This window comes from Dasypus novemcinctus, chromosome 12 (genome assembly GCF_030445035.2).
Source record: "Dasypus novemcinctus isolate mDasNov1 chromosome 12, mDasNov1.1.hap2, whole genome shotgun sequence".
NCBI lineage: Eukaryota > Metazoa > Chordata > Mammalia > Cingulata > Dasypodidae > Dasypus > Dasypus novemcinctus.
Genome location: NC_080684.1, coordinates 17,925,771 through 17,948,144, shown reverse-complemented (window position 1 = coordinate 17,948,144; position 22,374 = coordinate 17,925,771).

The window sequence follows — 22,374 nt, the reverse complement described above, 5'->3', positions numbered from 1 at the left end:
TATATATACACAATTTGTTTTATGCACATTTTGACTACATTTTCAACATCCATGACCTCTGTCACTAGGAAGTGCCCATGTCTGCATCTCCTGCCATCCCTGTACTCTTCTGGGTTCTGGTGATTTTCAGGTTCTGACTCCCTCAGTGGTTGGTTATCATCAAGAATGTCAACTAAAGAAAAATCTAAAGATGTACTTTTGTCAAAATTTTAAAAATCTGGTAATAAGGTCTAGGCAGCAAAAAGAAATAGGAAAGATCAAGAATAGAAACATTGACAATAATGTTTAATTTATGGGCTTAAAAACTCTGGAATTAAAATATAATAAAAATGTATGATCAGGATGATGTTGATCAGAGTGAAAGTAATCTAAATCCTATACTTTTTCAGTGAGAAGGAAAAATATTGTAATTATCCAGAAAAATTGCTTCCAAAAAAAGAGAGAATGTACATTCTTCTCAAGTGCATTTGGATTGTTCTCCAGGATAGACAACATATTGGGTTACAAAACAAGTCTCAATTATTTTAAAAAGATTGAAATCATACAAAGCACTTTCTCTGATCATAGTGGAATGAAGCTATAAATAAAAAAGAGTCAGGGAACTGAAAAATCCACAAATATATGGATGTTAAAAAACATACTTTTAAAATCAGAGGGTCAAAGAAGAAATTGAAAGGGAAATCAGTAAATATCTTTATATGACTGAAAATGAGGGTGAAACATATCAAAGCTTATGGCATTCAGACAGAGCCATATAGCAAGGAAAATTTATAGCTCTGAAATGCTTACATGAAAAAAAAAAAGAGTAAAATCAAAGTTGTAACTGTGCACCTCAAGAAACTAGAAAAGAACAGCAACCTAAAAACACATAAAACAGTAGATTTGAACAGGCAGAAGAAAGAACCAATGACCAAAAGACAGTATAGTTGGAATCATACAGTAAGAAGAAAGATAGTAACAGAGAATAGAAAAAAGTGAGCAATGTCTCATGGATTTGAATGACAGCATGAAGTGTACAAACACATGTATAATGAGATATTATCTAAACAGATATTATCAAAGCAGAGTAGAAATAAGAAATGTGTAGGCCCAACAACATAAGGGGAGATTTTAAAAACATTCAGTTATAAAAACATTTAGTTATTGATAAATCACATAGAAAAAAATCAGTAAAGATACTGATATTCAGAGCACAATTACCAATGTGATCTAATGGTCATGTAACAAAACCTCATAAAACAAGACTTTCCATAATGTGAATTTATTATCACTTAATTTTTTCTTTCCCCCCACAAGATTTCCAGCCCATTTCTATAAAATATCTCACAGCAATGCAATCTTTCATCTAAAGTGATTGACTTGTTTGGATTTCACCTTAGCATTATGGCAAGTTTTCCTTCAGTGTTGAATGCTGCATCAAACATGTAAAGAATAATTCCAAAACTTACCCCATACCAAGCAAATGAGTTGATCCCAACAAATTCCAAAGGATGTTTGGTAGAAGTTGATAGCATTTTATGACTATAATGCAAATGAGCTAGAAATAATGACAAAAAGATAACTGGAGAGAGTGACATCCTCAACATGGCAAAGTGAGACATTCCCCTAGAAAACATCTCCTTTTAGATTCAACAAATAAAAGGACAAATCCCTCTACAGCAGATTCCTGGAGTATGATAGAGTCCTTCCACAAATGTGAATCAGTGAAAAATAAAAATAACCTTTACTATTGGTTAGGAGATTTTCTCCCTAGACCTGCCAGTCTTCACCCTTCCCTCTCACTCTGTCCACAGCTTGGGAGTTGTGCAGATCCAACATGGCCCGGTTCCTTCATGTCATAGATGCAGACTATGGAGACATTCACAGCAGTGAAAAAAGAACCCACACACATCTAGGCACAGGGACCTAAGTCCACAGAAACCCAAGGTGAACACAAGTGTTGTAGAATTTGAGAGAGGTTCAATTATTTGTGTATTGAAAGGCCAGGACTCAGGAATGATTTTGAGAAGGAAAAATGGTTTATGGATGGCCAGACAGACTTGGGAGCTTTCTGTTGCAAATCTGAGCCCCGAACAAGAATTTTGAGTTCTTTTTAAACAGAGGAAGGGCTAACATTCTTTGTTTCAGTGCTCAATAGGTTTGAAGTAGCATATATATCTTCCACATCCTAGGTAAGCTTTTAGCATGGACTTCATACATTCTAGATAAGCTTTTAGCACATTTTGTTTGCATTTTCCCTGAATATTTAAAGTTTATAGAGTTTGCATTGATAAACTGTTTCCTGGGACTGGAGTTGTTGCCATGGTTACCAAGGGCAGGGCTGCAGCCTCTCACCATCACACACCCACAAGTTAGGACAGACAGCTTAGGTTAAGGTTATCTCTGAAGAGACAAAGATCCTCCCACCCATTGCCCATATCATTTCCCCCCTTATGCGGAAGCTTAACTTGCTAAGCTTTGGCATAATGATTGTTGGAGCTATGAGGTGGATGGCTGTTTGTTGTTTTGATTGATTACTTTACTTATCAATTTTTAGTGTAGCTACCAGGACTTTGTTTTTAGAAGTTTAGAAGTTTTCATTCTGAACAGCAGAATCCTGGGGCGGGGCCCCCCCTGCAGTCATCCTGGGGCCACCGGCACTCACATGGATTTTCCAGTTAGGCTCCAGATCCATCTTTTAATTTTGTTTTACCTTTAAAGAGTTTACACCTTTAATCTTAAAGGGGTGCAGAAGGGAGATGATCTCTTTTCTGTAACTGCTTCCTGCTGGCCATGGACTGTAGTCATTGCCTAATAAGGTGTAAAACTCTTATTTTAACTAGAGGAAGTTGGATCTGGCTTTTTGTATGAAGCTGGATGAAGTTTTCATATGGTTAGTAAGATGTTCATTCTGAAAGAAACAAATGTAATTAAAATTTTGGAATACCCAATTTTAAAAGAGGACATTGGATTACAGAAGTAGACAAGGTTTGGTACCTATAAAGATGACACCCCTTTTTAAAAGCTGGTGGGAACAATATATATATATATATTTTTTTCAAGCTGTTTAATAATTGGCACTTGTATTCTGTTAGATGTTCCGGGTGAACTGGGACCTTTTGGACAGTTGATTTCATTCAGGATTAGTGCACTAAGATGGAAATTTTCTTAGTTTTTAGCTATGGGAGTGGATCAGAACTACAGAATACAGTTTTTTACATTTTGGTTTTAATAGTACAATTTCTGGTCATTTTAACTGTTTAATAGGTGACCCATTATTAGCAAGCAAGCTTCATTTTTGCTACAAAGTAGAGTACAGTAGAATAGTAAGTTGGCTGAGACTGGCTAAGACTGTGGCCTTATTTTATAGAAATGTTTATTAATTATTTAGAAAATAAAGTTACCAGGAATTTAACATGTCTAATATACTTTTATACCTGATCCAGAATAGAAAATAATGTTATAATTATTAGGCATATATTTAGTACAGGATAAAAGTACAGCACTTTAATATTAATTAATGCATTACTTAATGCATAAGGATTTTGAGTTGCAATTAATAGTTTTAAGTTTCAGGTTTGTAATACTTTACATGTTATCTCTCCATGGGAGCAGGCCATAATGCTAATTCTGTTTAAGTTTTACTCACAGTATCCTGGTATCATGGCTCCACTTAGCATGTTCTTCACACAGTGAGCAAGTCATAGCATCGTTGATCCTAGAGAGAGTTTCCAGTATTCTACCAGCCTGGTGCATAGTGCTCTCTGGTACTATGGAACAGTGACACTCTGGAGGCGGTGTCCATTGTACACTTGGCTGTACCGAGTCATCATTGGCTGCTGCAGGAGTTTGAAACTGCAACGTAGTTTCCATCGACTTCAGGAGCAGAAACAGAGGCTGATATAGCAAATATTTCTAATTGAGGGTCAGTGATCAGCCTAGCCAATAACTCACATGGAGAGGCAACCTGTAATGCATTCAAGGCCTGGTTTGAATGCACAAAAGAGTTGACAATGTTAAAGTTTTTTCCTTGTTTTTATATATATTTTAAACAATTTAATGTAGCACATCATATATTAAATGACTATTTACTTATACAATTTTACCATGAAGATAACAGTAGGCATTTTACTTTAGTAATAGAGGGAGAAAACTATTTTTCATTGTTAAAATGAAAACAGAGGATTTCCAATAGAATCAAGATAATTTTTTATTACCATTTATTTAAATATGCACCTCGTGGTGGCCTTTAGACAGGTTTTATTATCATGAAGTTAATCTTTGCCACCAATGCCAATCCAAGTTTTTAGTTAACAATGACTTCTAGAACTAGAACTATTTAAACGTTTTCAGTTTGGAAGATGTTTTACAAACTCTTTATAATTGACTACAACTACACTGACTAGTTACTTTATGTTTAAATAAACTTATTAAATTACAATTACGAGCCAAAGAAATTTATTTATTTAAGAGAGCATATCTACAATCTTTTTTCTTTAGCTTAATTTTGTTAACATGAAACTACAATTTTTATTACTATATAGATTTTGTACATATAATGTTAATTTATTTAATGGGCATTTTATAAACTAAAGGAGATTACACTCAAGCTAAATAAAATTGAAACTATTATAGTTTTTGCAAGAATGTTCTCTTTTTCTTTACAGGAAGCTAAAAATGTCTTTTCTTTAAGATATGAAAATGAATAATTTTTGAAAGCATATTGATTACCAGGTTTCAAAACACATTACACAATTACCTAATTTGTTTCATCATAATCCAGGAAAGATTTCTCCATAGTTTTTATGGACTTTTTTTACTTAGTGAAATTTGTTAACAGAGCCACTAATTACTTTTATTTTATGGCTGACAAAAGGTTTAAACTGGGAAATTACAGGGCAAACTGATTTTTACATCCCCAGCTTAGTAGATAGGTTTAAAAGGCAATGCCTAGTCCTGCCCTCAAAACTCGCAAAAAGGAGGCCCTTTCCCAATAGTTTCTATAATTACATTTCTATAAGACCTTTCCATCCTGCTTAGTCTAATTTATAACTGTATATTTAATTTTTAACAATTTGAATAGAGCTCTTTTAGGAATTTTCACTTGTTAATTTGATATCATCTTGATATATGAAGACATACACTGAGCAAATGGGCAGACAAATAGAGTTAGACACAGAAACACAACTCATTGATGTTACTTATAATTTGCATTATTTTACATACTGTTTAGCTTAATTTGGGTTCCAAATATATATTACTTACATAATTGCATATTTAACCTCAACTATTTGAGCAAATAGGCAGACATGAATAGTTTGACACAAAAATATAACTTCAGTTGATGTGGGCTATGGGTGGGAGGATCTTTGTCTCTTCAGAAATAATCTTAACCTAAACTGTGTGTCCTAACTTGTGGGTGTGGAATGGTAAGAGGCTGCAGTCCTGCTCTTGGTGACCATGGCAATGACTCCAGTCCCAGGAGGCAATTTAGCAATGCAAACTCTATACACATAACAGTCAGTCCAGGGAAACTCTGATGGTGATGATGCTGAAACTTAAGAGAACTTGGACTTGGCCTCAAATGGGAAATATAATATAGCCTGTGCATAAATTCAAAATCATCTAATTCTGTATCCAAGTGTGCCTAGTCTCTAGAAATCCAGTTAAGTGATATGGGCTTTGAGTAGGATGTAAGACTGAATGTGTATTGAAGGTTGCATCCAGACAGAATGTGGGCAAGATGCTAATTCAAGCTCACCTGAGGTGTGGGCAATATGTTAATTCAAAACCTACCTGGTACTCAGGCAAACACTTAACTAATAAAGAAAATAGTTTTCTTTGATAAAAGCACCATTTGACTCCCCACCCTGTATAAAAAGAACTTGAAAATCTTGTTCGGGCTCAGGTTTGAAACAGAAAGCTCCTGAGTCCAGCCAGACATCAACAAACCATTTTTCCTTCTCAAAATCATTCCTGAGTCCTGGCCTTTCTATATGCAAATATTTGAACCTCTTCCAACTGCTACAACATAGTTACTTAAAACTTCCATTTTTTTTAGAAAATAAGTGTGACTGCAAAACATTTCAAAGACTCCTGAAACTTCTTAATTTGCACTATGACTGTGCAGTTTGACACTATGACCATGCAGTTTTACACAAGAATTTTATTTAACTAATAGATTGTAACCAAAATGTTTCCAATGTTTTAACACAATTCTATTTTGTTTCAGAACTTTATATTTTACCTTGAATTTAGCAGAATTTTGGATAAGCAACAAGATTAATTCTTGAAGCCTCAGGGAGACAGACTGGTTTCTCTCATGAACTGCCACTCTTAGGAACACTAAGAGTTAAAGCAAGAGACTTCCTTTATTCCCCCAGTCCTTGGAGATAATAAAACTCAGTGGTCGTTTAACCTTATGGGCTAAGAATTCCATCAGGCAGCAATTTAGTTTAAACTTGGATTCATGAGGGAAAGCAGGGTCACTAATACCAGGACAGGAGACAGGGATGTCCCAGCTCTTCTCTGGACTGTAGGGGCAGAAGCTATTATGAAACAACCATAAGCAAAGGCAAGTATTGAGGTTAGGCTTGAAGTAACCATAAACAAAGGAAAGGTTAGTTTAGAATTTACACTTACAATAATAGTTTTGATGTGGGCTATGGGTGGGAGGCTCTTTGTCCCTTCAGAAATAACCTTAACCTAAACTGTCTGTCCTGACTTGTGGGTGTGCAATGGTAAGAGGCTGCAGCCCTGCCCTTGGTGACCATGGCAATGACTCCAGTCCCAGGAACCAGTTTAGCAATGCAAACTCTATAAACTTTAAATATTCAAGGAAAATGCAAACCAAATGTGCTAAAAGCTTATCTAGAATGTATAAGGTCCATGCTAAAAGCTTACCTAGGATGTGAAAGAAATATGCTAATTAAACCTATTGAGTACTGAAACAAAGAACAATTTAACCCTTACCCTGTATAAAAAGAACTTGAAAATTCGGGGCTCAGGTTTGATACAGAAAGCTCCCAAGTCTGGCCAGCTGTCAATAAACCATTTTTACTTCTCAAAATCATTCCTGAGTCCTGGCCTTTCTATACACAAATAATTGAACTACTCTCAAAGTCTACAACAGTTTCAGGCTAAATTTACTTAATTATAATTTCAGTTATTATTTTTCCACTGTTTTATAATATAAATGCATCTGTAAATGATCTTAACACTTAGTTACAGTTTTCGTTAAGTTTTAACCTTAAGGTGAATTGGATACTTTTATTAATTAAGCTACAAGAATTTTATTAGTAACAATTCTGTGAAGTTCTGCCTTTTCCTAGTAATGGAACAAATTCTCATCTGCAAGTTATGCATTTAATTCAACAAGAGTATTGGCATTTAAAGATTCATTTTAAACTATGTTTTTACCTTTTTACCATGAATTCTTAGGTGCCAGCAACTGACAAAGGCCAAATCTAGATTTCAAAGTGGCATTTCATTCCTTTTTTTTCTTTTTTTCTCTGTAGTCTCACAACCCTGAAGTTCCCAGTCAGACCATTGAAAAAGCTATCAAGTGATTAGAGGTCTATTGTTTCAAGTGATAGTCTCCTTTCTTTAGATGAGTTTACAGTTTTAAAACATTTCAATGTATTTCTACAGTCTTACAGAGAGAGAGATTCAGAAAAGTAAAGAACCTGGGCAGAATGCAAATGTATTCTGGGCTTTGACACCCTAGGGAGGGAACTTTACTGCATTTATTTTGATTCTGCTTTCCATCCACTTCACCTTCCCCCTTCCAGGCAGTCAGATGCACAACAATCAAACAAGAATGTGGCTTATGAATAGAAGATGTGGACTCACTGGAAAGGGGCAAGCCGCTTCCCCCTTTCCAGCTTTCTACCAAAATGGGCAGACAGAACCTACTCAAATTTGGCACTCCTCCCGAGGACCCAGCCACCCTGACTGGGGCAGCCCCAACAAACTTGGGTGTGTGGTGCAGACACAAATGGCCTTCAATTGTGGCAAAGGGGCAGACCAGAGATGTGGCAGCAGAGCATGTGCAAACATCCAGACTCCACAGTTTTACCCCATAATCAGTTCACCCCCTTGCCAATGGCAAGGGAGGGTTCCAGCTCAATTAAATTCCACCACTTTACATAACCATACAATTTCAACACCAGCATTGACCTGACACAGACAGAAGCACAAAGGTCACTAATCTGATCCACAAGTTCTTTATATATATATATATATTTTTTTAGCATGGCTGCCCCACATCCATCACAAACCTTAGAGAGAATGCTTAACATTAACATCTGGTATAAAGCAAATTCATTCGCAATTCAGCACCATAACAAAAGATTCCAGCTAGACCTTTTTCACTGTTTAACTTTACACCCAGACCAAGCTTCACTAGAAAAGCCAATCCATTTTCCTGTAACCAAGTTTTTTTAAAATCCAGACCAATTTCAAGGATGTTAGAACTTGAACCTATAAACAACCCTTCCTATTAAAATTAAGCCTCCACTCCTTCAGTGGATATAAGACCAGTACCAGATTCTAACATGCAGCTAGACAAACCAAAAACACCAGGCATTTTCCCAGTTTTTCTCCTTTTTCCAGACCTAGAGAGAACAGTTTCCCCCCAATTTTCTGGAGCTACTAGAATTCTCTTGGGAGGTGATCAGCCTCCCTCCCTAGCAATTAAAGCTAGGGTTCTCCAGACTGTGCTCACCTGGGGAGTCTTACCTTCTTGCATGTTCAGAGTTCTTTTTCATTCCCAGAATCTTTCTCTTCAGACCTTCCATTGCCCTCAATTTTTGTCAGAAAGATTCCAGTGGAGACCACATCTTTTCTGCATTAAACTTAATCCAGGGGTGACTAGATTTGGGGTTCACCCAAGTCCTCCTGGCTTCCTTGGGGATTTGGAAGGGGTAGCAAAATGCTACCATCTTTGGCCTTCATTTGCAATCCTGGATGAGCCCCCAAAAATGTTGTAGCAGTTGAAAGAAATTTAAATATTTGCATATAGAAAGGCCAGGAGTCAGGAATGATTTTGAGAAGTAAAAATGGTTTATTGACAGCTGGCTGGACTCGGGAGCTATCTGTTTCAAACCCGAGCCCTGAGCAAGAATTTTTAGTTCCTTTTATATGGAGGAAGGGCTAAATCATTCTTTGTTTCAGTGCTCAATAGGTTTGAATTAGCATATATGTCTTCTACATCCTAGGTAAGCTTTTAGCATGGACATCATACATTCTAGCTAAGCTTTTAGCACATTTGGTTTGCATTTTCCTTGAATATTTAAAGTTTATAGAGTTTGCATTGATAAACTCTTTCCTGGGACTGGAGTCATGGCCATGGTTACCAAGGGCAGGGCTGCAGCCTCTCACCATCCCACACCCACAAGTCAGGACAGACAGCTTAGGTTAAGGTTATCTCCAAAGAGACAAATAGCCTCCCACCCATAGCCCACATCACAAGCTGTTGAGGAGTGTCACTTGAAAATGGGTACAATGGGCAAAAATAGAAACATAGACCATGGCAGAAGTTTTGGCAACATCAAATCCAGTCTCTGTTCATTTGGTCACCTAAATGCAAACAGAATTTTCTGGATTGACCCATCCTTCTGGACTGGCCCAGTCTGAGTTCCTGGGGCAGGTAACATACTGGGCAGGAACACAGAGTCTGAAAATTTTCATAAAAGTGCTGTTTGAGGGAACTGAGTTGCTGCAACACTTTCTGGGTCCAAGAATGTAAAAGTATAAGAAAAATGGAACTTGGGGAGACAATTAAAAGAAGTTATAGGAGTTGGGGAGACAAATGGACAAAAAAACTGATGGTAAAGATCAAGATTTGCAGAGAAGGAGAAGAGAAGGGTACCATTCTTCTGGAGATGAAATAAAATCACACAAAATTGCAGTCTTAAAAATAATACCACATATCCAGGAGAAGAAACAGATGAAGAAGAGTTGAGAAAATCTTAGCAGTTGAACACAAGCTAGTAATAAAGGTCCAGAATAAGTTGGAACAAGCACTAAAGAGAAATTTAGCACAAAGCTAATCAACAATAAAACCCTAAACAAGAGGGAGAACCTGACCTTCAGAGATAAAAAAAATTAAAAGAATCAGATGCCTAGCCAATAGCAAAAAAATTACAAGATACACAAGGAAATTAGAAGATATGACTTCGTGAATGGAGCAAATTAAAAGTTCAGAGGAAATGCAACATTTGGATAATTAACCAAAGAAGTTTAAACAAATCTAACCAATTCAAGGAGATGAAGGACAATATAGATATAGAGCTTAAAGATAGTAAGAAAATGTAGTGTGAGCATAAAGGAGAATTTGAAAGTGTAAAAGTACCAGGATCAACACCAGAGCTGTTGCTCATAATCTCTCTGTTCTATCTCCTAAAATAAACAAAGAAGCCAGAATCCACAGACAGACATAAAAGTACAAGGCAGGGAAGGAGCTAGACTTCATTTGACCAAGATTCTGGTTGAAATGAAGACCATTTAAGATCATTCCCTAGGCAATGAGAGTGGACACTGGCAATGAGAGTGGACACTGGACAGTGGTATTCCTGCTGCCATGTTACCAAAGTAAAGGGTGATGGTTTTTCTGGCTTATGAAAGCCTAGACTCTTATCTCCTGAGCATGGGTCCTGTAATTCTTATTTTTTAAAGAAAGCATTATTAGAATTTTATTGAAAATAGTTTTTGAATATTTTTATTATATTTATATAATTTTTAAAATTGAGAAGTGTGAGTTAACATAACCAACATGCATACTATACAGAAGTCCCATATTTCACCCCACCATCAACACCTTACATTTTCATGACACATTTTTACAAATAATGAAAGAATATTGTCTTGATATTACTACTCTCTATAGTCCATAGTTTATATTTGGTGTATTCTTCTCACAAAACATCCTATTAACCCCATGTATTAGTACAATATTTCTGTTAACTATAGTATATATCTTACATTAGTTGTATTTTTCCAATGTATATTCATATTCTTAACACCTTACAGTAAAGAAGTATTCTTTTTTTTGTACTACCCACAATCATCATCTACTACCAAAGTCACTATGTTATACAGTCCCTAGATTATCCTCTAGTTTTCTCTCAATTGCCATTAACCTTTCAGTCACAATTACATTTATAAATCAGCAGCATAGATTATAGTCACTATAATGTGTTACCATTAACTCTAACCATTTCCCCACATTTATCATCCCCCTTATTTATAAATTTTACATACATCCCACATAGGCTCACCCCTCTCAATCTGCATTCTATCTCCTAGTAACCTATACTCTAGAATTTAACTCTAAGGATTTACTCATCATATTTAGTTCAGATTAATGAGATTACATAATATTTGTTCTTTTGTGTCTGGCTTACTTAATGCAACATAATGTTCTCAAAGTTCATCCATATTGTCATATGCAACCCAAGTTCATTTCCTTTTACTCCTGAATAGTACTCTATCGTATGTATATATCACTATTTTTTATCTATTCATTGGTTGATGGACACTTGGGTTTTTCCATCTTTCCATCTTTCACCAATTGTGAATAAATGCTACTCTAAACATTGGTGTACAAATGTATTTCATGTCCTTGATTTCAGTTCGTCTGAAAATACTACTAGAAGCAAGATTGTTAGATCTTATGGCAGTTAAATATTAAGCCTTCTGAAAAACCACCAAAATTTCCTGCACAGAGGCTGCACCATTTCACATTCACAGCAACAGTGAAGGAGTTTTCCCATTTCTCTGTATCTTGTAGATTTCAGCCTTTTTAATAATGGCTATTTTGAAAGGCTTAAAACAATACCTCATTTTAGTTTGATCTGCATTTCCCTAATAGTTAGTGATGTTAATCATCTTTTCATTTTTTTTTTTTTTTTTTCCATTTGTATATCTTCTCTGGAAAAATGGCTGTTCAAGTCTTTTGCCCATTTATTGATTGGGTTGCCTGTCTTTGTACCATTGACTTGTGTGATCTCTTCATATAAATTGAAAATCAAGCTACTCTCAGATAGGTGGGTGAATATCCAGTTTTTTCAGCAATATTTGTTGAATAGACTGTTCTCACTCAGGTAGGTGGGTTTGATAGCCTTGTCAAAAATCACTTGACTGTAGAAGTGAGGGTCTATTACTCAAGTGTCAATTCAGTTCCATTGGTCAATATGTCTGTTATTATGTCAGTACCATGCCCTTTTACCACTCTAGCTAAATAATGTGTTTTAAAATCAGGGAGTGTGAGTCCTCCAACTTTTTTCTTTTTAAAGACATTTTTGGCTCTTTGGGTCCCCTTACCCTTCCAAATAAAATTGATAATTGATTTTTCCATTTATGTAAAAAAAAAAAAAGCTGTTGAAAATTATATTGGATTCGATTGAATCTGTAAATAAGTATAGGTAGCACTGACACCTTAAGGATATTCTTCCAATCCCTGAACATAGAATTTCCTTCATTTATTCCTTTCTTCCTTGGTTTCTATTAGCAGTGTTTTGTAGTTTTCTAAATATTGGCCTTTTTTTCCTCAGTTAAATTTAGTCCTAAATAATTCATTGTTTTAGTTGCTATTATAATGAAATTTTACCTTACTTCCTCACTCTCAGTATGCTCATTAGTCGTGTACAGAAACACTAATGATATTTGCATATCAGTCTTCCATCCTGCCACTTTGCTGAGCTCATCTATTAGTTCAAGTAGCTTTGTGGAATTTTTGGGATTTTCTGGGTATAGGATCATATCACCTGTGAATAGCAAAAGTTTTACTTCTTCCTTAAATATTTGTGTCTTTTAGTTCTTTTTCTTGCCTAATTGCCTTAGCTAGAACTTTGAGCACAATTTTGAATGACAGTGGTGGCAGTGGGCATTCTTGACTTGTTCCCAATCTCAGTGGGAAAACTTTGAGTATTTATTTCACTGTTGAGTACCATGTTCGTTGTGGGTGTTTCATGTATGCACTTTACAATATTGGGAAAGCTTCCTTCAATTCCTGTTTTTGGAGTGCTTTATCAAGAAAGGATGCAGTATTTTGCTAAATGCCTTTCTGCATCAATTGAGGTGATAATGTGATTTTTCTTTCTCAGTTTATTAATTTGTTGTATTATACTAACTAATTTTCTTGTTTTAAATCACTCTTTGATCCCTGTGATAAATTCCATTTGATTGGCTTGTATAATTCTTTTAATGTGCATTGGATTATCAACTATTTTGTTGAGGATTTTTACATCTATATTCCTTAGAGAAATTGGTCGGTAATTTTCTTTTTTCATAATATCTTTGTCTGATTCTGGTATTAAGGTGATGTTGACATCAAAGAATGAGTGTAGTAACATTACTCCTGTTCAAATTTTTGGATGAGTTTGAACAAATTTGGTATTAGATCTTCTTTGAATGATTGGTAGAATGCACCTGTGAAGCCATCTGGTCCTGGGGTTTCCATTTTCAGGAGGTTTCTGAGGATGGCTTCAATCTTGTAACTTGTGATTTGTTTGTTGATGTATCCTATTGCTTCTAGGGCCAGTGTAGGTGGTTCATGTGTTGCTAGGAATTTGTGCATTTCATGTACATTGTCTTGTATTTTGCCATGCAGTTGTTCTTAGTGTACTTTTATGATCTTCTTTATTTCTACAGGGTTACTGATTATGTACTCCCTCTCATTTCTGATTTTATTTATTTGCATCTGCTCTATTTTTTTCTCTCTTCAGTTTGCCAGTGTCTGCCTCATGTATTTTGGGTCACCCAAATAGGTACATAAATATTTATGATTGTTATTTCATCTTTGTGAATTGCCACATTTTAAAATATGTAATGACCTTCTTAATCTTCTATACGAGTTTTTCATTTAAAATCTTTTTTTATGACATTAATATCGATACTGTGGATTTTTTGGGTTAATAATTGTGTGAACTACCTTTTCCCAACTTCTCATGTTCAGTCTGATTGTGTCCTTGCATTTAGGGGAGTCTCTTGAAGATGGCATATAGATGGCTCAGTTTTTAAATTCTATTTTATCATTGTGTGTCTCTTGAATGGGGAGTTCAGTCCATTAACATTTAATGTTATTACTGTAAAGACATTACTTACTTTGTCCACTTATCATCTGTTATATCTTACTATTATTTGTATTTTTACACTTTTAATAATCCCCATTCCTACACACTTTCCCAAGTCTCTTGTCTTTGTCTTTTCCCTTTGGTCACAGAAGCCCCTCTAATATCTCTTGTAGATTCAGTCTTTTTGTAGAAAACTCTCTGAGTTATTATTATTATTGTTATTATTATTATTATTAGTCTGTGAAGACTTTAAACTCATACTTATTTATGAAGGACAGTTTGACCAGGTAAAGATTTCTTTGTCCTGAAAGTTTTTTTCTTTCAGAAACTTAAATATATCATACCCCTTCCTTCTTGCCTCTGTGGTTTCTGATGAGAGATGTGCACTTTGTCCTATCAAGCTTCCCTTGTATGTGATGCATTGCTTTTCTTTTACTGTTTGCAAAATCTCCTCTTTCTCTGGCATTTGACATTTTGAATAGTAGGTGTCTTTGAGTAGGTCTGTTGGGATTTATTCTCTTTGGCATACATTGTCCTTCTTGGATACTGATATTTATGTCTTTCATAAGCATTTCATAAGCATTTTTCTGTCATTGTGTCCTGACATTTTTTTTCTGCCTCATTTCTGCTCTTTTCACATTTTGAGGCACCTATAACATGCATGTCTGTGCATTTCACATTGTCATTCAATTCCCTGAGATCTGTTCCTTTTTTCGCATTCTTTCCTCTTTCAGTTCTCCTGTATTTTCTAGTTCAGATGCTCTGTCCTCCAGTTCTTTGATGGTCAATTTCTCTCTCTTGCCTAGTGGTTTTGTTTCATAGCTCTTCTTTAAATTTTGGTTCAACTTATTCTAAATCTTTAAGATTTTCCAGTTTAAGTAGTGATAATAGCCCCCTCTCGAATGGAAACAGAGTGGGCATTGCCACCCCCAAATTCTCAAGATAGAGATGAAAAAAACATAAGGTAGGAATGCAACGGTTGCTATAAGGATGGCTATTTCCAATAGACAGTTCATCGTGAACTGGTGTCACAATGGACAAACATGTCTCTTATTGAAACGGTGATTTGTTGTGTGTGCTTTAGGAAGGACCAGAGGGAATCTTCCCAAAACTAGTTCAAAGTGAAAATGGTAGCTATGGCTTTTTTTTTCTTTTTTTATGTTTTTTAAAAGTACATATTTTTTGAAGTCTATCATTCATCACGAACATGCATAAGCAATAAGTGTATAGTAAAAATTGTGAGCTTACAAAATAAACATACGCAACATCATACCAGGTCTTATACATCACTTCCCCACCAACACTTTGCTTTGTTGTGAAACATTTGTTACAAACTATGCAAGATCGTCATCAAAATATTACTACCAACTATAGTACTTATCTTATATTTGGTGTATTTTTCCTCCAACCTACACTATTTTTTACAAAATATATTTTTATTACAGAGGTAATGAACTCGCAAAATAATCATACACGTAGGTAAATTTCCCATACACCATCCCTTGGCCAACACACCACACCATGGTGGAACATTTGTTACAGATTTTTACTGGATAAAAGAAAGGGGATAGTTGAATGGAAAACAAGTTAAAAAAAAAAAAAAGAGTCAGGAGCGTACTTGCAATTTCTCAGTCCTGTGTTGTTTTAAGCCCATCCAACTTGTCATTGATTTCAGGGGCTAATCAATCACATTTCAGATACAGTTACACAGTTGCAAGGCCATAGTGGCTCCTTTCTCAGACAACTGCCCAAGGATATCAAACTTCTGTCTTTGGAAATCATTACAGATTTACCCCATTCTGTCTGGTTTCACTTTTGAGGCATTATATTATTCATGAAAGCAAAATTGAGAAGTTCTGGTTATTATCCTTTAGGGGACTAAGTGCAAAGTGTAAACTTCTAAAACTAGATTAATAGAAAACCACCTCAATGGATTTTAGAATTTTCAAAGCTACTTAAGTGAAGAAATTTCAATAAACACATTTTCCAGTTACCACAACTATGGACTAAAGTAGCCTTATTATTATTTTAGTAATGGAAGAACTTGTAACAATGATATAAAGACAATGATTCCCAGAGGTTCTGTGGGGAGGGAGAGGGAAGAATAGGTGTAATATGGGGCCTTTGTGGGGCATTCAAATTGTTCTGCATGATATTGAAATGATATTGAAACTGTTATACATTTTCTTAAAACATATAAAACTGTGCTGTCCAAAGTGTAAACCATAATGTAAACTCTAGACCATGCTTAGTGGCAATGGTTCAATATGTGTCAATCAATTGCAATAAATGCACCACACTAATGCAAGGTGTTAATGGGGGAATGTGTGAGAGGGAGGGGGTGGGGTATATGGGAATCCCTATATTTTCATTGTAACATTTATGCGATCTAAGGCACCTTTAAAAAAAACAAAACAACAACAAAAAGGCCAGGGACCGACTAAAGGGGCGCAGACCCGATTCAAGTGTGCCTGGACAAGAGAGATGACAAAAAGCTTTTTTTACTTATTGCAGATTTCTGTCCTCCTAGCTGATGGCACTTTTCAGTGAGCCTTTCAATAGAGGTGTCAAAGCATCCACTCACTGGTGATTCTGGTCTGCCCAGAATGGAGATTTAAAATGGGCTCCACTGGCCAAATGCAGAGAAGAGAAACCACATTCTGCCCTCTGCTGCACATTCTCCATTGCAGGGAAGAAGATATCCATTTCTTTCTCAGTCGGCTGAAGTGAGTCAGAGGTTTTACCCAAGGTGTTTGCCTTTGGTGGGGGGTGAGGGCAGGGATGGGTGCTGTTCTTGGCTGAGGGACTAGTTACTCACAGTTTTCTGTTCAGCCTCATCATCTCTCTGTCCTTCTTCCTCCTGGACATATGCATAGCACTCTCCTGGTCTGCATTCCCTCAAAGCAACTCTCTGAGACAGCTTTTTGCCTTTCCTATTTTGTTTTTATAAGACAGTTAAGCCATGGTACCCTCCTCTGACACCAAGTTGCCGGAAGTATGAATTTTTATATTATTAATACAATAAAATAATTTGCAATATAATTTTTAAAATGTATATATAATTAATTTTAGCAGTCTCAATGCTCGGAAGCATGTGTGTTTTGGTGATTTTTATGATCAATCTTCCAGTGCCCAGCACAGTGCCAGACACATAGTGAACACACAGCCACTACTTGTTGAAAGAAAGAATTTATCCAAGATGTGTTCATTAAAATGTGGATAGTTATTGAAAAATAAAATCATACTGTGCCCATAGAATAAGTCCAGTAGTAGTCCTCCTTCTGCTGTTCTCTGACAGAATTATTTGTTTGAAACACTTTGTTGAAATTTGAAATGACTCACATTAAAAACAATCTAAGTGTAATGTTTTCATGATAGAAAGATGTTCAATTATTGAAACAATTTATTTAATATCTTTAGATCTGTACAGGTAATTCATGTCTTTTTAAATTCCTAAATGTGAATTATATTCATATGGGCTAATGGTGCATTCTCTGCTGGCTTATATTGTAAGTCTTTTCTCTAAATGAATGTCTTTGCTTTGTAATGGGTCTTATTGTTTAATCATCTGTTTATCATTCATTCACTTTACTTTTTAGAGTAGTTCAAGCATTCACATTTTTTGCTAGAATGCATAGAATTGCTGTGTTATGCAGATATACATGTGCAATGAAGATTAACTTCATAACTTTTCTTAAACTTTTAATAGAAAGCTTAAATGTAATTATGATATAATTTTCAGCAGTAGAACACATTTATAAGAAGTTATAGGTTATGGGACATGAATATGGAGTGATTAAAAATATAAATATTTATATATAATTTCATAAATACACAAAATTTTACCATTTTCCACTCATATTGATTTTATACCCAGGGATATTGTGTATGTGAAGGGTTTACAAATGTAGTTATGGTTTTCTTTTTTTTTCACAAAGAACGAATATATTATTTAATTCTTTCTTTTCCACAAATCACAAATTTGCTTTCTTTTTTTGTGCATGTGTGTGCTTTTAAATAAAAATTAGGTCATAATTGCAACTTTATGTTTTTATATTTTTAATTTTTTGAAGATACTTACATTACATAAATGATACATAAAAATATAGAGAGGATTCCTACATGCCCCACTTCCTACCCCTCTACACCTTCCCACATTAACATCATCGTTCATTAGTGTGGTGCATTTGTGACAACTGATGAACTCATATTGCCACTAAGTGTGGATTAAAGTTTACATTATAGTTTACACTCTCTTCTGCACAATTCTGTAAGTTATGACAAGATATATAATGGCCTGTATCTGTTATTGAAATATGGAGGGTCGGGGGAGGGAACAGATGAACTATGGGGAGTTGAGAGTATGTGGTTAAAACTACAAAGCTGGGAATGTTTTTTGGCTTTGTTTTTGTTTTTGTTTTTTTTTTCCCCTGCACTATCTTTCAAAGCCTACCAGAAAACCAAGAGTTTTCAGCCTTAGATTCAGTGAAGAAAGAATTTCCAAAATTCCATGTTAAATACAATTCCCTAAGGCTCTTATAATTTGAGCTGTTTGTTAGCGAGTTGCAAATTGGGCTTCTGTCTTTGATTCCAGGCAATAAAAGGCACTGATTCCTCTGTCTCCTAGACTATAAGGCTCATCTGGTCAAATATTGATTAAGTAACCTGTACCTGCCCTTCTGAAGGGTTATATCTTATAATCATTTTCTTCATGGATTATTCTAGCATAATATTTAGAATTGGAGAGGACATTAAATAAATAGACGCCTCTCTGGTTGGGTATAAGACCATCAAAAAGAAGCTCCTTATACCTGTTTTCGAAGATGTTAGTTTTTCTGTCACTGGAGGGAGGGATAATCAGCATGCTAGAGTTAAGAGGTTGTATGTTCCTGAGTTTCTGCCTTTAATGTTTATAGCTCTGTGATGATCAGTTTTCATGTCCTTCCTGTGACTCCCCAACAGAGAAGTCATCTGCATTGTTGGTCACTGGACTATGAATTGTATTCCTCATGAACACAAAAGTCTCTTGAACCCAGCAAAAACCAGAGCTTTAGGGTGTCTTCTAAGCCATAAAAGCCAGGAGCAAGGTAATTGCCTTTATAATTGCTCTTAAGTTTCTGTCTTCCTTTCCTGAATATTTTCTTCTCTCTCGTCCAATGACTTTTCCTTTCTGGTTTTCTGAGGTGCTTTCTTTCCACACATATTCTCATAGATTTTCTATGTGCCAAGACTGCATCCACAAGTTTATGAAGATTTCCATATTTTCCGTGCAGTGGTGTCTGTGTGCTCAGATACTGTGAACAGCATCTATGATAAAACTCGTTGACTTCAATGACTGATCTTTTGCATTGGAGATTCCATACGTTTGGAATCCAGACTCTTTTAGTCCATGTTCTAGGTTTAAAATAGGAGAAGAGTAGAGCAGCAGAAAACAAAATATTCTGGAAAGTAGTGGGGAAGGTACATCAGAGAAGATGTGGATTTTGTTTCTTCTCTATCATCCAATCTCATGTGTTAGGAAATTTAGTTTTCTTCTGTTTCTAAATCCCTCCAATTTCAAATCTGATCAAACTAATGCAGTTATTAAATTGAATGAGGGAGGGGTAGATGCTCAGAAATATTTCTAAAACTAATCAAATGCATTGATGCTATTATTCCTCACCTACCTATTTTCACCATACTCCCTATTCCAGGGGCCTCCCAGATCCACAAGGGATTTATCCTGCCTCATATAAAATTCATCCATTTTTTGGCCTTTTAGAGCTATCTCCCACATTCAGTGAATACAGGAAATACTGGACCTCACTCTCTTTCCTTTACCGTTGACCCATCAATCCAAATATTTGTGGAATGAAGATTTTAAAATTAAATATATTTGAGGCTGATCATTCATTTGAACTAAAGATATTATTATTACAGCTTAAATTATGACCTGTGTTTAAACACATGCTCATCCCAGTGGAACACATCCTATGTGATTGAATTGAATGGCTCTTTAAAGTTACTAAAAATTCAGCATCCTGCTGAAATATAGCCTCTTGGACAATGCTGTACGTCAGAAGCATATTGGAGAAATCTCTTGTATTGTCTTCCTTTCAAACTGGTAAGCCTAGCTTCCGGTTATAGAATCACCCTAAACTAATTTCTGTGTTGTTTTCTTATCTCTTTGTAAGGAGCCAGGACAGCTTCAACTGCTTTGGAAGTTGACTTGTTCCTCAAACTTCAATGTACTCTCATACCTCTAAATGTGTAAGTAACCACAAGGTGAATTTAAAAAGTAAATAATGCAGACTTAAAGTAAGTATCTGCTTCATTCACACAAAAATTTCCAAATACAGAATTCTTCAAATTTATGAGTAGTGTTAATTAATTAATTTTTCTTGAGTAGACAGTGGAGAACCGTTTTACTTCCAATGTGAATTAAGAAATGTAAAGATAAGAGAGACTCTTTAGATTTTTTCTTCAAATTATTCTGCCGACATTGGAATTTGAGTTGATTTCTGCCATCCATATTTCATATTACTTACTAGGCAGAGCTAACATATGAACTGAATATATGAAGTAGGCTAAATCTAAGAATGTTACATAGCTTGGAAATTGTATAAAAATTCAATATTGGTACTGAGAACAATCAGAAATGACAAGGACTGGCTATGCAGAAGGCACTCTCAACTTGTGATTGTCTTGGTAACTTGTGACTATGGGTCCTTTAAACAACACTTATATCAGATTCTGGGATATTAGGACAGTGATGGAAAATACAGGTTCAGTTATGAGTTCAAAGGATCTTGTCAGAAAATTGTAGAGTTACAATATTAGGAGTGGAGTTTCATGAAAAGATACAATATGAGTGCACAGCCGCAGAGCAGGGTTCAACATAAATATGAGGAGAAGCAAAGAAGGGAATTAAGTATTGAATGATGGTCAGGGATGAAATAAAATCCGAAGGTAAAACAGAGCAAACAAAATAGTATGGATTTATCAGTTGAGTTGCACTAAATACAAGGTTTTCTTCCTTTTAATACCTAGCATATTCTAGCATTTAACAGAATATAAACATTTGTATATTCAGAGTCTTTCCCACTAAATGTTAGGTACACAGACTATACTATTCAGTTCATTATTTTCTTCATTCAACAAATTCTCATTGGGTTCCACTATGGCTTTTCCTTCCACTGTTCCAAGTATATTGGATATGACAATTATAGAGCATAATGACTGCCATCAAGTAATTACAATGTCGTTGGAAAGAGAAAAAAGGGATTTACCAAACATATCTTAACAATAACCACCAAACAGAACAGAACAGCAATTAACTGTGATGGAATACAGGGGAGAGACTTATTTGTCGTGAGGTGTTGGGAAAAGATCATTTTGTAGAGGAAATCACTATCAAGAAATTGTTAAAAATGGAGCCTCAGGGTTAGGAGAGAGAAAATACATATTTTGTAACCATAGAGATTAGAGTTGGAATCATAGTGTTTAAACATTTGGGAAGTTATGGAAATACATATGAATTCTCATTTGAACAATATTCATAGAATGATTTCCACCATTTAACATAGAGATTAGAAACAAAAGTGCTTAGCACTCGGTAACAAATTTTTTCTACTATAGTATATATGCTGAATTTATAGAAAATAGTTTTCCAGGAAGATATAAGAAAAAAAATAAAATTTAAAATTAGTATCAAAATATTATAAGGATTTAGACAGAAAGAAAGGGCAGTCAAGGCAGATCAGAAATTTGGATTGATACAGACGAAACTATCCATGATGCTCAGGGGCAAGTACATAGTCTGGCCTCAGCATTGAAACTCCCTAGAACATAGTGTGTGGACAACCTTACAGACCCATAGCTGTCAGTTGATAGAGCACATTTACTGACAACCCTTGATTGCAAGACACTATTTCATAGGAAATACTCATCTTAGACTCCTACATAGTGGAGTCATATTCTAACTCTTGAAACTGGCCATTTAGACAGTCGCATTGTCTCAGATACTTAATTTTTCCTCTGAAACAGATTTAGTATTGCTCATCTATTATTTCTTCTATCCTAACATGCAACATGGGAATACAAGGAAACACTGGCATATATGTGCATGTCAGAGGCAATATATTCCAATTTTTCCAAAGTGCAAATTGGCATGTGAAAATTCCATGTAAGAAGCTAAATGATGAAAAAAATATCTTAGTAGTATATACATTAGAAAGATTTGAATAGGAATAAAAGAAAAGAAAGAGGAAAGACATTAGAATTCTAATAATATCTGCAATGAAGAGAGAATATTGCTAAGTACAGGTTCTGTTACCAAAAA